Source organism: Zootermopsis nevadensis, unplaced genomic scaffold, assembly GCF_977971745.1.
Source record: "Zootermopsis nevadensis isolate Lab colony 2312 unplaced genomic scaffold, Znev_1.0 Znev_ptg000053l, whole genome shotgun sequence".
In the NCBI taxonomy this organism is placed as follows: domain Eukaryota; kingdom Metazoa; phylum Arthropoda; class Insecta; order Blattodea; family Termopsidae; genus Zootermopsis; species Zootermopsis nevadensis.
The window spans coordinates 271,718-289,884 of NW_028259185.1; the positions used below are offsets into that span (position 1 = coordinate 271,718).

At 34.8% G+C, this 18,167-nt stretch overlaps 1 protein-coding gene across 10 annotated transcripts in view; it reads left to right on the forward strand.

The window, feature by feature from the left end:
• Window positions 1-264: 264 nt before the first annotated feature.
• Window positions 265-18,167, forward strand: part of LOC147871480 (uncharacterized) — a 42,661-nt gene continuing 24,758 nt past the window's right edge. For 3 of the 10 annotated variants that reach the window (XM_087361160.1, XM_087361161.1, XM_087361158.1), the window contains exons 1-3: window positions 10,801-10,987; window positions 13,700-13,819; window positions 15,402-15,504. The gene's annotated coding sequence lies outside the window, so the exon portion shown is untranslated. Of the gene's footprint in view, window positions 419-3,097; window positions 3,258-3,576; window positions 3,836-5,611; window positions 5,810-8,232; window positions 8,334-10,778; window positions 10,988-12,068; window positions 12,186-13,699; window positions 13,858-15,401; window positions 15,505-18,167 lie in introns of those variants that run through there. The other 7 variants (XR_015538766.1, XR_015538765.1, XR_015538767.1 and 4 more) reach the window with 7 other exon arrangements.

Genomic DNA, 18,167 nt, shown 5'->3' on the forward strand with positions numbered 1-18,167 from the left:
ACAAATCAAGGAGTGATTTGCTGGGAACAAGAAACTGTCTTCACACTTGTCAGTAGTTACCAGAGCAGGATATAGGTTGCAGCACTTGCCTTGTCCATTAATAAGACCTTCGTTTCTTTGTAACGAGTTTAATGACGCACTCGTGGCTTCAGAACTATCCATATGGTCTTGTGTAATAACCCTGTAGTTAAGAGAGTCTTGGCTTACTTCAAGTCTGTTTCTATTAGGCCTCCAGCGTGGTTATTCAGAAGATGCTGTGTTGAAGCAGATGAACTTATAATGAATGGACCATCACCAGAACCTTCTGCAAGCAAACTGAAGCATAAACCGTCCGGACGTCCGAGGAGAGGCTCGCTCTCACGGAACGTCACATACGACAAACTGGAAAATGCACAAATGAATGGTACGTTAGAACGAGGTAGGTATTCGTGGTTGTTCTGAAAATAATTAAGAATTTGTTATTAAACGTGGTTAAATTACTTTTGCATTTGCAAAGGCAGTTGACTGAATTTCGCACTTACTGCATATATTATCTGATTGAAAAGTATTTGTTGTAACACAAAATGAAATTATATTATATTACTTTGATGATGTGATGTCTCAGAACAGTACGAGCACATAAAGACATGTTTTAATTTGAAGAATGTGGAACTGCCTTTTGTAGCATGTTTAATATCAAACATATTTCCAGTATGGCACGGTCATAGGCCGAAAGATTGAAAATTTAAATTTATATGCTTTATGATGTTAAGAGAACTCATGTGGTCATTTTATATAAAAAATATTATTTGTAACTAATTGAATTTATTTTAAAAATTTGTTTTTATTTACATAATTACTGCACACAACATATATTAATAATATTTGACTGATGCATTTTAAAAAATATTTAACCATTGATATTATTGCTTTTGTTGATTCCTGTTTTTCACATCTTTTATTGTTATTTGGCTCTTAATAAGAACTGTTCAAAAAATGTATTTTGGTGATATTTCATATGCGAAATTGTTACTTATTTACCATAATAGGTTTCTGTTCTTTGTTAAACAAATGTGTTTTGTCCTTTTTCATCTGGGTTTTACAACGGTGTACGAGGTTTGACTGTTTTGAAAGTAGGGAAGTGGGTTCAAGCTATTGTGGCAGTTCGTTCTTAATTTTTTTTTTTTCTGGTGATGTAACATCTTTAAGACAAAGTAACTGCTTACGGTTTGAATTGAACAGACCGGTTTCCACTGTTGGATGTACTTGTAATGTAAGTCTTCTGGGTTGTGACACCGTGTAGTCTTATAAGTAATTAATAATGTCCCAGGGGAGCATATCACTTGTTAAAGATGGAATTCATACACATTTCTGCTCAGAAGGTGGAGGTGCTATGTTCCTCTGAACCCCTGTAAGGCTATATGATTTTATAACCAGATGACTGCATTCCACATCTTTAATACCATGAGAATCTGATATCTAGGCTGTGCTGTATCAACGAGCGTCTTGAGGAAGTAGCTTTAGTTTGGAGTTGGAGATGTTAAGAATCTCCAAAATACTATCAATGCTCCCTGCATCCATGCAGTTACATTGTCCAGAAAGGGGACCTAAATTGTTAGAAAATAATTATATAATTATATTTTGTTTATTTGAAACATGTTTTAGTACTGAATGTCATTGACACGTATGGTCTAATGGGTGCACAAAAGCAATGTAATTCGTTAATGGAACACGTGAATTTTGCTGCCATAGATTATGCATGTTTTCAAGTATGCTATACCTACAACACAATACATTGCTTATTTTATAGAGAATAATAATAATTTGTGCCTGAGATTTGAGTTTTTCATGGCAATGAAGATGGCAGTCATTGTCATAATTTGCATGAAAGTGTGTTAGAAGCCCACAATAATTAAATGTTATATTGTTAATAAAACGTGCTATTAAACATTAAGAGAATGCTTAAAATATTCTCAGAGAAATAATTTGGTTCACATGAAACAATGTTTATATGATAGCTGGGAATATTGTACAATGACATGACTGTCTCTCTGTGGGACTGTGGCTATTAACTGGACCATTGGCCAACCCCAGATGATACATGAATGAAAATGGAGCGTCAGTGAAATGATATTTGCAGGTAAAAACTGGAAAACTCAGGGAAAAACAAGTCCGAATGCAAATTTGTCCCCCACAAATCCCATATAGGCTGCCCTGGGCATGAACGTGAGCTTTACTGGTGAGAAGTCAGTGAATTATCACCTGTGCCCTGCCATGCCCGTCTCGGTATCTGCCTTACGTGTTGCATCCAGCATCTCGGCTTATAGAGACCGTGTGAGGCACAGACCGCGTTTGTTAGAGTCACAGTACATCAGACACAGTCCGACGGCGATCTGTCCTGCATGGCATCAGGTGGGGTGAAATTTGAAAAAAAAATTGAAATTTCTTCAAAATTTTCGAAAAATCAAAAAACGCTGGAAATTGTCCAAAGAGCGCACAAAACCGAAAATTTTTGAAAAATTCCACTTTCAAAAATTTCAAAATTTTTGGGTTTTGTGCGCTTTTCAGACAATTTCCACCGTTTTTTGATTTTTCGAAAATTTTTAAAAATTTTAAATTTTTTAAAAAAATCAAAAAACGCACAAAACCAAAATTTTTTGAAAAATTCCACTTTCAAAATTTTTTCAAAAATTTTGGGTTTTTTGCGCTTTTCAGACAATTACCATCGTTTCTTGATTTTTCGAAAATTATGAAATTTTTTTCAGAACTCTCACCAAGGGATGCATGCCAACCTCGGCGAATGCCTCACTATGTCTCTGCCGGACTCGTCCTCGATCCGTGTCTCTCTACTGCTTTCTGTCGCACATTTTGCAACATCTCACAGTTAGAACATCTCGTAGAATAACCTGTCTTGACTGTGACCTATGTAGCAGGTACTTCGAGAGCAACATTGACAAGTTTATTCGGTTCAGGATGTCTATTTCTTGTCCACCAATATTTCTGAATCTTGTCATTGCTTTTCAATAGGAAGGACAAAGTCGTGGAAATAAGAGCTGAAAGTAGAATTGACATGTAATTGGAACTGTCAAATTATTTTAAAATATAAATTTTATCATAGATTCTTCTCTCGTGAACGTGATTCAAGCAATGGTCGTCTGAAGAAGGGAGGAACTCCCGAACCAGCTGTGGATGGAGACGTCAGTCCTGAGAGAAAACCAGTTGGCATGGGCCGCACTAGTAGACTACATGTGCGGACACCACAAGTGAGGGTCTCGCAGGTGAGCTTCTATACAATAAGGTTGTAATAAGAGGTACATGAAATATCCATTCGACTTCTATTTAATAAAAGGTTATGTTTTGGCTTCCTTATCCACCTTCAGGGCTTGTTACAGACGGTGTTTAATTTTGATATGACAGACTTTAAGACTTTTTTCCTCTGTGTATAAAATTTCTCATGTACTGTCTCTAATTCTTTTGGCATTCTGCAGTTGGGGGGCTAAGCTGCCCTCTTATTCAGTTGTGCGTTACTTCATATTCTGCTAATTTTATTTCAGTAATAAATATAAATTAATTAACGAGTAAACAAATTGCTTTCAGACGGACTTGAAAATTATTCCACCTACCATCCCAGACAGAAGTCCAAAGGTAATGTCTGTCCCAGCTGTCTCAGGAGCGGAATCTATTGGCAATGAGATATTCGACTCATCAATGAGTACTTCTATGGACAGGACCCAACTCATGTGTACGTGGGCTGGGTAACAACGCAGTATCACTTCTTCAGCAAGGATTTCAATCAGAGTAGTGTCCGCAAGGCTTCTGTTATGATTGTGGATGACCATGACAGAATTATTGAAAGGTGACAACATAATCCTCTGTGTTCTAATTTTCTTGCCTCGTTCTGCAATAGCGATGGCTTACGTAACGTTACAAGTAACTATTTAAGTTTATTCCAATTAAAACTGAGCTGTTACGCATACATAATTAAGTTTATAGTCTTTTGAATTTAGAAACATTGGAATGCTTTTCTTTTTTGTAAGGAAAGGTGGTCTTATGTTATTATTAAACCGTTTTAGTTCACATGTGTACATCCCACTAATTATTTTAGATTCATTTTGTGATATCACTAAATTTGGTATGTCTGTCATGCAATTAAAAGCCATACCAACTTTATACCCTCTAATTTCCCACAACCAGTAATGCCATCTTGGCTGCATTACAAACATATGAGGTGGGATTCATTTCCTCGTTCACAAGACTCCTCCTCGTTGTTCACTTTTTATCTTTGAAATTATGAAATTTGAAAGCAAACTATTAAGTTTTGTTACGATAGCATCGATCGTCAGAGTTGCTACGTGGTCCGAGCTGACGAACTCTACAATGAAGTGACTCATGATTCATCAGGCAAAGGGGCATCAGAGGGAATGTTTGTTGGTTGCTTTGTTGACACAGCAGGGACAGGGAATTTAAATTACCATATTATAGGCTGCCGGCCTGACTTCATTCTGGGGTTAGTGGCTTGGTTAGGTTGCTAGGGCAACATGCAGCCAGCTGGATCATGTGTCCCAGTGAGGTTGCCAAGATTGCAGCAGAAATAAATTATGTTTTTGAGGGAAATTGAAATATTTAATAAATTTTGTAACTATAACTCCCTTAACCTTTTAAGTGCTAGTTTAAATCTGTGTATCTCCAACTGGACCAATTTAAAACCGACAGTGTTATGCTATGCTGTGCATGTGTTTTGATAAAACAGCGTACGTCTCTTAAAAACCCATACAGGACAGTGAAGTAAAATACGCATTGGTCAGGAAATTGTACTTTGTAAATTAGAACGTTTCTCAAGATATTGTTCACAAGAATTGTTATAATTGGAAGGAATGTTACACGTATTTATATATTATGCTATTATTAGATTCATATTCTGAAAAATATTGTGAATTTATTGATGTGTTTAGTGGGAAATGTGAACGTACTGTGTAAACTTCTCTTCTCCTATGTTGTTTTGATAGATGGAACCTGAAACATCTTTGTGGAAGCAACGAGCATGGGGCATGTTATACCACAGATTAGGTTAGGTCTATATACACTTGTTGCTTTTAAGGGGTATCAAGTTTTAAGTCACATTACCAATTTCAAGTGATATGCTGCATAAAATGAGTCAGCACTGTAAGGAGATGCAGACAGAAATTTAGTTACAGAATTACAGAATTTTGCACCAACATTTGCATAATTTATTTATATAATGTAGATTGTAGGGAATTTTTTCAGATTCCTTCATTATTATTATATGTTTTGTGCGTTGTTTCTTTAATACATACTGAGGAGATGGACAGGATTTTCTGTAACTACAAATATACAGCTGGCTCTTCTTAATGTGATATTTGACAGATACATCATCCAATATTTTTTTCACCTGGCTAAATGCATTAAATTATTTTAATTTTCTATATTCTGACATAAAAGTCTGCAAAACATTATTATTTACCAAAGCAAAATAATGAATGTAATCAGTCACATACAGGTCTCATTTTTATACAGTTCCTTCAGAACATGTGTCCGTCGGCCAGAACTTTTGTGACCACATGCTTATTAAAACGCACCCTTTAATAAATCATTGTTTCTCTTTTTCTTACAGTTTCCACCAGGACTTAAAACCTCATCAGTGGGCACGAGTACCTAATAAATCTCTGCAAGTGCATGCCCTGAAGCTGTCAGACATTCGTGGTTGGAGTACGCTGTGTGAAGACGCTGTGTCCGTGTCGGCACTTCACATTCCAGAAGAAGACAGACGCATCGATATTTTGGAATTAATTGAGACGGAACGAATGCTGAGGTAAATGTGAACACATCGTGACGGACGATAAATATTCATGATACAGGACACACACGATCTTCCTTTCTGTTCACATTCGATACTATGACAGATAATGGGTACCAGGGGTCCTTTCCCCAGGAGTAAGGCGCGGCCAGGTCGTGACACTGACTACTTGCCTCCGTCTAGTGCCTGAGAACGAGTGGGAGCTACACCTCCTCTCCCCCCAAGCACCTACGTGGCCCGTAGCAGTTTAGCTTTACTTTTAGTTTTACAAAATGTTTAGTCTAATAGTTTGAAAATACCCCAAAGAAAACATTTTCTAAATTTGTCTCTCAAGAAATGACAATCTGAAAGACGTCGAATTTAAAAAAAAAGACTGCTTTATCTTTCACAACCCACAATTTAGCAGTGAATCTGGTGTCATTAATTTTAGAGCCTGTTACTGCAGTTGAAGGAACTTACGCACTGGAGATGATATTCTGGCAAGTTAACAGAATGGATGAAATACTAAAGCCCCTTGCAGCGTAATTAATTATGGGATGATCACTTTTCAAATTATAACCTGTACCTCAAGGAAAAACTTAATAGTCCGCCCAGTGTAACCCAGAAATCTGTAGCAAATAAGAGTCTTATTTGGCTAGAGAGTTCATTGCAGTTTCATTTTAAAGGTGACAGGATTACAGTTTCGTATGTAGAGAATCTGAGTATAAATATTGTAGTGTACGTGTTTCCGAAATATTTGCTTCGGCTAATTAATACCACTGGAATATAATAGAATTTCCTGCGAGGCTTTTGTCTTACAGTTTTCACGTCCACACTCTCACTTTGTACGTCGCGCTCTGCTACCAGTCCAATTATCGTGCAGCTCATGCCCTCTGTCTCCATGTGGACCAGAATCAACTATTATATGTCAGGGCCCTTGTGACAGGGTTTCTATGATCTGCTCGTAGCGCTTCACTTTGAATCACATGCTACGACGATGCGAGTAGTTCTTGCTGCTTTGCTCATCCTAATACTTATACAATATTAGTGCCATAATTAAATTTATAATTTTAAGCTGTATTTTATAATAGTTTATGTAAACAAATTCTTCTCGTCGTTATTCAGATTATCCATTTTTAAGTGTTGCGTAAGGTTTTTTCGCATGCTTGTCTTAAATTCATTGAATCCCATTCTGCTGTAATTAAAATGAATTTTAATTCTCATCTGTAAATTTTATATCAGTTCTGACATGGTGCTTTATCCTCCTTACGTATTTTTACGTACTTCAGACCTACAAATCTTCTTCAGATATTTACGACGAGAAATCCGAACACAAGATGGAAGAGAATTCACAGACCCCACAGCAGTAGAATCTTACTTCTGTAGTTTGACTTTGTAGACATTTCGTTGTGTTAAGTGTGCAAATAGGAATTGGAAGCAGCACAGCGCATAATTATAAAACATAACTTTGCTAATCTTTTACTAGTCTTGTGTTTTTCCATACGATTCTTATTTTGTCAGTGTCGAGTCTTAAAAATTTTGTGTTCATCTGTTTGGCCTAATTTGATTGTATATTCATAAGTTACTGTAGTATATGTTAATTAAATTTTGAGTTTTAGGTAATCACCTCAAGTAATGATTTTGTCTTTCGGGGAGGTTTGTAAAAATGAATATATCGTTCCGTTGGGTCCGGAGTTAAAGGAATTATATGAAGATCCTGCAATGGACCATAATCTGCGCTGCCTAAAAACAGAATCAGTTAAGACCACAGATGAATATGACAGACGTACATTTTTAAATTATTGTAAGAAGAATAGAAAATATTATTAGAATTCTGTTTTGCTAATAAAATGTTGTTAAACTTGTTGTACTCTGTGAAAAAAGAGAAAATACGTACACACACGTGCACGTAAAAACTTTATAACGCTGAATCAGGATTACATTTTTTTTGATATTGGGATTCGAATTTATTGAAGTCTGTGATGTGATTGGTTCTTATTCTCGCAGTTACAGTTGAATCCTGTTTGTAGTAAAGCAACAAATTGGATAAAATATTTCTTAAACTGCATGTTTGAATACAAGTACAGTGATCCCTTGGTTCCACAGGGTCCCATTTTTATATTAATGATAAAAATTTTAATAAATGATATGTTTGTATCATATGGCCAATCAGATTGCTTCTAAGTCGAATATTTACGTATTCAATAAATTCAATTAAAGATAAAGATTTCCGTCTTCTGGGTTGTTGCGCCGTGTAGTCTGGTCGATGTTAACCAACGTTTCGGAGGTCGTGCTGCCTCCGTCATCAGGGCGATTAAGGATAGTTTTTGTGGGACCAGTTACAAGAGACTACTGCGTATAAATTGTATAAACTTGGGCATTTGTGGAATGGTTTGGTTCGATTTATTCTTTATAAAGAGCCGTGCGTGTACTGATGAAAATGTTCGATGTTATTTCAGGCCCGCGCTGAAACTGGTGGACCGTTCGTTGCTGGTTGAGGATGTTGTTAAGTTGCTGATCACGATTGATCCAGGGACTTGGGATGAATCGTTTCAGAAAGGTAATTTTTGTATGTGTATAATAATTTGAGATAAAAGCTGGGAAGAGAGAGCATTTAAATATTAACCTTTCTTGGCCTTGCATTATGGCTTATGTGCGTTCGAGCTGACCACTAGCATACAACTAAACCATTAATGTTTTAGGTACAACATCTAAATTCCCGTGGTCTACGCACATGTATATAAAGTGATCCTTGTTACAAAATACAGTGTATTTATTGCATTTTTAAGCTTAGAATGTCAAATGAAAGCTCTGTTCTTGAGAATGAACCCATTTACCTGAACGTAAAGTTTTTGTAAAAATCTGTCTTTATATACGTAACAACTTTACATTTATTTTCAGTTATTTCAGGTTTCTTTAGCCCCGAACCCTCAGTTTTGTAGTCGTGTTGTATGACCCGACTGTTCTTGCCTTGACGCAGGGTCTGTGAAGTTATTTCTAGACTGAGTTAGCTGTATGAATAACTTTTTAAATCTTTTCCTGTCAATTCACGATACAGAAATGCCCACATTTTCCATGATGATTTGATATCTGAAATGAACTCTTATCACATTGGAGTGTTTAATATGGTCTTAAATAAATAAAAGAAACCTATTTCAGTGGTACACTAGGCCAGAATTTATCTGGATGGATTTCTTGTAAGAATTTTGACAAAATTTAATTATATTTGTTTAAATCTTGTCCGTCTAATCGCAATTTAAAATTTAAAATATTTAAAATACCATATGATGTTCTCTATCGAAACATTCGATTTACACTAGAACATCATTTTTTTCTCACGACGTGTTTCAGTTCTTAGATGAATTATCTTCAGGTGTATAAAATTAAAATTATATAAACTTGAACATAATTTCTAAAAATGCAACTTTTTTTATATATTATTGTATTTTAGTCAGATGTTTATCATATATCAATGATGTTCTCTTCCAGATTCCATTTTAATAACATATTCGAAGTTGTTCTATATATGTACGTCGTGTTTAATATGAACTTTTTGTGTGGTTGAACGTTTTTGTATCAGCCAGAAATGAGAGTTCCGACTATCTGGAAGTATTGCCGTGTTTAAATTTTAAATTGTGATTAGACGGACAAGATTTAAACAAATATATATTTATCGCAATATGACACAACTTTATCATCTCAAAAATTTAATTAAGAAAACAACGGAAGACAGGGCGCAGTCTGATGGGAAAATAATGAAGGTTGACAGCTTGCACGCTTATGGTAAACAATATACTTACGATTCATCATCACACTCTTACTCTACTGCGAAATAATTCTGTCTCTAAATATATATTCACCTCGTTAGGTTCCATTTAAGGTTTGTTAATATCTGATTAATAGGAATATTACTCCTATGTTTCTTCTCAATCTGGGATAATAAGCTTGGTAATATTTTACGTCTTATCTGCCTGGATATTGTTATCCTCAGTGCAGCAGAAATCTTTTCTGTGATGCCAGAATAAATTTGAATTTGGTCCACGAGGCTTCATGAATTTAAACTCCCGACCACCAATAGCCATCGTACTCACAGGCGGTTTACGAAGATATAATAATTTGAGATACCTGTATGTCGGAGAAAGATGTGGACAGTGGCTTGAAACATTGATAAACTTGAGTTCCTTATTTTTATTAAAAATTTGTTCTTCTTGGACATAAAAGGATGTAATTTTCTGTATGTCGCCTACCACAACTTGATATTATTTTTTCTGAATTGACACAGATACATGGAAATCTTAGTATTTTATTAACTTTTTTTCAAACTCAGAACTGTAGTTGTCTCTTACTATAACAATTTTATTTACTAACTGTCGCAGTATTAAATGTTATATATTTAATATCTTACTCCGTAAATCATAAATCAAATACTGTTAAGTATTTGGTACTTCTGGGTTTAATTGCCTGAGGTCAGACTGTTCTTACGTATTTATATTTTCTTGAAGTTCTGTAGTCCTTCCAGTTGAATCCTGTGACAGTTGCCTTAAAATCGGCCACATTCCCTTTCTTCCATATCCTCCTCCTCCTCGACTCATTATAGGTACTCATTATCCCATAACCTGTACAGCTGAGAAATAAACTAAGAATCAGAAATATCCAACAGGAATGCACTGTGACTCTGTTTTCAAAATTACTATCCAAATTATAATTTTGAGGATGCAGCTTGCATGTGAAGCCACTAGTGTAAATTAGCCTTGAAACTTTTGTTCTGACAAGTCTCGAAATAAAAGACTTTAAATAAAATTTTAGGCGTTATGCGAGAGATTCAAGATCTTTGTTCAACCTGTTCTGCAAATATATTTATCACCGTAAAATAAACCTAAATTCAAGATATTCATTTGCTACACGGACAGAAAAAATATATCACTTTTTATTATATCTAGTCTCAGCTTTTAAATCCTAATGAAATGAATGAATGAACTAAATAAATAATTTTGCTGCCGTACAGGAGATGAAGTTCCAGGAATTTAAACGAGAAGCTGAGAATAGGGAAAACTGGAGAGGTCTTTTTGGGCGGAGCAATGGACCAGTCGTAAGACAGAACACTGAATAATAATAATAGGAGGGGCCGTATGATTTACTGACTGACAAGGAGAAGAAAAGGGACAGAGAGCGTTCACAGGAATTTCTGAAGTACCAAGGCTGTAAGTTACATACGTAAGTAATTCACTGAACTTAATCTGGAGATTTACCAACTTTCTCCACCTTCCTTTCAGGCTTGCATAGAATTAGGTATTTATTACTTAGAATTATTGTGAGAGACTGAAATTAACCTGTCCCAAGTATTTTTTGTGTATATAAGAGGAATATTTTTGTCGAAAATTAATATTTTTGTATAACGTGCGTGACACTATTAAAAATAACTGAATTAGAAGGTGACTTATGGACCTGGAGTTTATCATCTTGATGCTCCATTACCAGCAAATTACTTTCGTAACAGAAACTTTCATGTAATTATCCACTTGCGAAGATGACGCACGTCTCACTGCTACGGAGCAAAGGCCTTCTTGAGAAGCTAACAGTTTTCTGAACTAATAAAGAAATTCCCTGTCTGTTTTCCTTTTTCTTTAAAATTTCTGTTTCTAGTCACCAATCATTTATAAGGGTCCGAGAAAATAAGAATGTCACTAAGGTTTATAAATGGCCAACACCACTCAGTCTCCTTTGGGTGGAACGTGGCACGACGTGTCGGAAGAAATGTCATTCCACGTTAATTCTCTTTACCAGTGTACCACCACATAAATCCTAAAAACACGTGCAAATTGTCATGCACTGTTTTGTTGGCAATGCATAGAAAAATGATTACGACGTTATTGATAAATTCGTTTCAATAAATGAGTATGGTGTGACTTAAAATGTAATAAAGCTACGTTAGCACGACGATTGCCTTCTATCTCTGAACATTGGTAACCTAACGTAGACTGCTCTGTAATGTAATCCAGAAGATCACGTTCCATATTCTTATGACATCCAAAATCTCAGATATCAAATTGGAAATACTTTTTTTTCAATCTCACATTGAAATGTTGTCCGAAAGAAAACAGCGTTTCGTGAGGACTTTTCTTAATCATTTAAACTGTAATAGTAAGAGTTACTTCCGAGTTATTTCGTTTCTCGAAACGAATATGATATTACACAAACAGTCGTTTTTTTTAAAAAAAATAAATTCTTAAATTCTGTTTATATCGTGTAAAAAAATTTATATGACGTTAATATCTCAAATGATTCTTCTGTTGAGGCCAATCCGTTGGTGGTGGAACTGAATCCAGAGCAGGCTGCTGCTTCTGTAGAAACTTATTCTGTACCTGGACACGGCTTCAAAACTTCTACTAGAGACATTAAATTTTTCTCAAAGGTACTTAATAATTGTATAAAAGATACTTGTACCTACAAATTATTAATATTTTAAATAGCTAAGATTATATAGTATCTAACGAGAGGATTCGACTACACAGCGAAACAGTTCTCTTTCACAGCGGCAGACATTGGTTTCTAATAGCCTTAAATTTCCCAGTTCCAGGGTTACACAAAGTTTTAGCAAGAAAACCAGCCAGCTGATGGTAAATGACTGGCACAGTGGATTTTAATATGAAGAATACTTTTAGAAAAATCAATTGTATGTCTATAACAATGTTTTGCTCTTTGCGTTGATATTAATCGTGGATATCACATTCGGTACGTGCCCTAACTAATCCGCGTAAGTCATGAGGTTCTATACTGCCTTGTTTCTATAATGTTACGTTAAAAAGTGTCTTCTCAGTTATTTGTTTCGTAGCGTAAATGGTGTGGTTATTGTGAATTACGTACGACGTGGGAGGAGGCAGTCATCTGTCTTTAATATTTTGAAATTCGGGGCTGAAATTGAAATGCAGGATTTATTAACCATGAAGCACCGCGCTACAGTGTCCAGTCAATGTCGTACTCTAACGCATGCAACGAGGTTACTAAACAAAGAGGTAGTAAAGATTTGACGGAGAATATTAGAATCTATTCCGGGCTATAAAGTTTAATTAAAATTATCATTTTATGTGCGTATCGTTATATACTCGTGCATGTGACTTTTATATATCCATTTAATTAAATATCTGAGGTAAATGTATGTCAGCAAAACTGATATCTGATATGATTAATTCAATTTCAGTTGAAAAATAAAATTTATGTAACTAAATGTTTTTCATTCTGTTCATTATCTTGGTAACTGTACATCATTTGTATGTGTAATTTAAATATAAATTTATATTTTAAAACTTGTCCCGTCTAATCACAATAAATTCTTATTAAATATTAAAATATTACAATAATTAACATTCAAAATATATCAAATGATGTTCTTTATCGAAATATTCTATTTACATTAGACCATCATTTTTTCCACGACATGTTTCAGTTCCTAAAAGAACTATCTTCAGGTGAATATAATTATATAAAGATTCAAATTAATAATAACTTAAATACAATTTCTATATATTATTTTAGCGTACATTTATATCAGATTTTTATTTTAGCGTACATTTTTATCAGATTTTTATCAGATATCAAACGATGTCTGATAAAAATCTGATAAAAATGTACGCTAAAATAATATATAGAAATTGTATTTAAGTTATTATTAATTTGAATCTTTATATAATTATATTCACCTGAAGATAGTTCTTTTAGGAACTGAAACATGTCGTGGAAAAAATGACGGTCTAATGTAAATTGAATATTTCGATAAAGAACATCATTTGATATATTTTAAATATTTTAATATTTAATAAGAATTTATTGTGATTAGACGGGACAAGATTTAAAATATATATTTATTATATCACAATATGACGCAACTTTACCATCTCATAAATATAAATTGTTCATCTTCTTTTACAGGTAGTGCTCCCATCGATGGAAAAAATATTTTGGCACTCACAGAAATTACTTCGTCTCTGCGGGAACTGCTACCAGCAACGTAGGGGCCGCATCTTTGAACGAGAAAGAAATGGTGGCCAGGTAAATAAGGTGTTTCGAGAAGATTAGTCGAGGTTCAGGTAGGCAAAGAGTTTGACTGACGAGCATTTAAGGTCTTACGAGCTTTCGGCACCTTCATTTATTAACTTTACGTGCGGTCAACTCTACTGGTATTTAAAATAATTTACCTACACATTACTTAACTGTTGCTTTATATCAGTGAAGGAAGAACGTACCATAAATGAAGTTCTGAGGGGATTATGTGCGCCTGAGAGAGATGACGTAACAAGGAATTATTAAGTATCACAGCCAAATATGATTCCTGCTTCATGTTTGGGAGATCCTACATTCAAATCTGAGCCTGGAGACCAGGTTCATGGGATTTCTTTTAATCTTTCCTGGCAAATTATGCGGTGTTATGTGCGTCTAAGCTGTGCGTTATTCCTTCCACATGAAATAGCTCGATAATGGACGAACGAAGTTTTGTCGAGTTTTGACGTTTCATGATTTCGTAATAAATTGTGCCATATCAGTTTTCATTTAAGTCAGACTATTTTAATGACCGCATTTTACAAGAGAATAAAATATTTTGTATTGTAATCTTATCACGACAGATCAATAAATTGAAAACACTTTCTTCAATTTTGTTAGCATCAAACCATAACGATAAATAAAATGAGATGGTAAAGTTGCGTCATATTGTGATATAATAAATCCGTCTAATCACAATAAATTCTTATTAAATATTAAAATATTACAATAATTAAAATTAAAAAAAATATTTAAAATATATCAAATGATATTCTCTATCGAAATATTCGATTTACATTAGACCATCATTTTTTAAATGTTAATTATTGTAATATTTTAATATTTAATAAGAATTTTTTGTGATCAGACGGACAAGATTTAATATATAATAAATAAAATGTTAAGAAAGGAAGTCTCAGATGAGCTGCGATTTATGACCTCAGGAATTTGAATGGTTGTAATCTAAAAGTGAATAGTTTCGTGTGAATTTAAGTCTTTGAAAGATTTCGTCATAGTTATAATTATTACGTTTAGTTAACAGCTTCATTTTCGTGACTCATATCAATGTAAATGAGTAAATGCCCTCCTCCCCTCCGAACATTCAAAATCCGTGGCTTTGAAACTCGAGCGCTTCCGTCATCCTGGGTTGTTAGACCAACCTGGGCATGCCACTCGCAGTGCTAGGCCACCTCCAAGCCTTGAACTTCTTGAGCTTTCCCACTAGGTTTGACACCCCTGGGGTTTTAGCGTGAAATCTTTCCCCAGGGCTTGTATCGCAGACTTTATCCAATGATCTTGGCCCATACAGGGTTGCCACCAGTATTCAGTTTGTTGTTATCTGTCACAGATTTCAGCTTAGAACGTGCTACCATCTATCTGTGTCCTCACAAACCACACGTTCTTCTGTACGATAACTCGAGAATGGCTAATAGTAATTTGTCTTCGGGGGTTGGGCCTTTGGGGTCCATTCTGATCCCGGGATTAGTCGAACTGGTCCCTCCGATCTCTTCAGTGGTCAACATTTTTATGGGTGTTCTCCTTAACTCCCTCACAGTTTTTGTGATCATTTATTGAACAATTCTTTTTTACCCAGATCGCTGGTGAAGAACTGTCCCGAATTTATTTGAACCTCGACGTCGACATCCTTCAACAACACGGCAGAAGATTTGGGACGTACTATACAGAATCTGCATGATGTAAGTTATAATTGATTAATTTTTTCATAAAAATTATTGATGGTCTTTGATATGTAATATTTGGTATGTCTGGGACCGTTTCGGGGCGCCCACTTGAAAACGTCTACGTGGTTTCAACCTCTCACATAATAATTGCTTACAGAATTTTGTATATAGGAATATATTTATAAGTTCAAAATCAAATTCTTTTTTTGTACTTAAAAAATATGTGTTTTATTATAGTTCTGGGTGATACGATTTTGAGTAAAATTTTTTCAGTTCCCTTAAATCTTTCATTTCTGTATAATTTTGCTTCTTATAATTTGTTATATTTTTCCCTTTTCGTAGGAATGACACGCCTTATCATTTATTTCTATTTATAAGAATATTTTGTCCCCTTCTCCCCATCCATAGGTTATTTTTTTAAAAAAAATCTCAACAGTTAACATACACAGTGAAGTAAACTGTGATCTTAGTAAGAAATTAATCTCTTAGAGTAATCGCAAAATGTGAAATGTTTAAAAACGACAAAAACACTGGATCAGTTTACGAGCGCTGTAAAATTAAAATAGTTTGGCCGATAAATTGTTTTCATACCTTATTTTGCGTAAAGGGTGATTTTCTGAACTCCGTTAGTCATCGTTTCGAATGTTTTCATAACCGCTTGGAACTACTGCTCATTAGAAATAAAATAGTATACAGGAAGCATTTTTATCAATGGTTTATTAAATCATTTGCAGTAATTTACAATCTCAGGGCTTAAATTCCATTTTCGCTGTAGTTCTCCAGGGACAACAAATGCTATGTGAAAATATAAAAATTCTTAGTTGGAACACTTCATTTAAACTAAAGAATTTATGTATTCTGTGAATGACCTAACGTCTATGGAAGTCTCACGTAGGAGGTCGACACTGTATTAGGACAACACATTTGATATAATCATTCTAGTTCAGAGATTAGTATTTCTAAAATCGTATGTGCAGTCCGGAATTTAAAAAAAAAAAAATTAAGATGGTTCGAATGAAGTTTCGTAATTGTGGCCCTAAGTATTCTATAAGACCATTATCTCTGTATGAAAATTTATATCATTCTATGGGCATGAATAATCTTTGTTGGATAGTTTTAGACACGCTGATATCTGGAATATAATTCCTGGGCTGCTAAGATTTAAGGAAGTACGTCAAGTTTTCCAGTGTGAGAGTCCCATTCTACGTTGTGTCTACTTTAAATAGTAACGAGTTGATTGAGGTATTATATCTGCTATTTCAGATGTAGTTCCTTTTTCTCATCAGTAATCCATTTCATAATGCATAAGCTTTCGTTTGAACTTTCTGTACATTGCCTCTCGCTCTCCTGCGTTCATTTTGATTACGTTATTTCTCGTTTACTTTAAATCTAATATTTTTACAGATGTTTGCAGTAATTATTATATCCAGCATCAAAATAATGAGATTGGTACCTAATCTAACGTCAGGCTTGAATGATCGCTGCGTATGTTAGTCACATAGGTTCTAGCGGAAGCCAGAAAGGAGTTTGTGATTGCAGTTGTGTTCTGTATTAATAACCACTTGTTAACTAATGCTTAAACCACGCACACCCTCTATATTCAGTACATTTTATAAATGTTTATGGATTTCGTATGGCTTTTCAATAAATGTCGTAATTTCTATACCTACATGTCGGTGGGTTGATAAGAAATGGTTATTGTGGCCACAGACCTCCAAATGACTGATAATCCTTGCTCTGATATATTCTTTGCCATTACACTTGATGTTATATTAAATTAAATGAACTTCATTATTCAGTTATAAGATAATAAATCAACAGTAGAATACGCCAGGATGTGTAACAGAACATCTTAATAGCGTATTAAAACATTACATTCAGTTTCAGATACACCCATACTCCTTATATAATTATGAATTAAATTCTTAGACATTATACAATTGGTATACAATATATATATATATATATATAGTATAGAATTTCAGCTGAAGTTTGAGGTTAGGGAAGACCGACAGTTTTTGTGAAATATACTCACCAAAAATAATATTTTTACATAACCACTTTACTCTTCTGTGCACCGTTCAAAAGAAATGGAATATCGGTAATATTACTACATTTTTATAAGCGAAAGCATTCATATTTTTTTTGTGGAATATATTAATTAAAAAAGCCGTAGTTATATTATAGGTGTTATACCAGATGAATATATTAATATGTACATTTTACGAGGCGCGTCCACAAAGTAAGTTTCCCTGGGGCCGTTTACAGAAACAAAACACAATTTCATGGAAATATTTATTGCAACAGATACAGCAAGTGTCCAGCTATTTTTCAACATATTCGCCACCGGAATTGAGACATTTGTCATACCGTGGGACCAACTTTTGAATACCTGTGTCGTAGAAGTCTGCCGCCTGGGATTGGAACCACTGTGTGACAACCATCTCCGCCTCTCTGTCATTCTCAAAACGCTGACACTGACCGGACAGGAATTTCTTGAGGTGTAGGAAAAGATGGAAATCACTGGGAGCGAGGTCCGGGCTGTAGGGTGAATGATTAAACACCTCCCAGCTGAACTCCTGCAGGAGACTTGCTGTCCGTCGAGCCGTGTGCGGCCTAGCGTTATCACTGACCGCACTTCACAGTCGGCGGGAGCTGGAATAAGAACCTCCATCTTC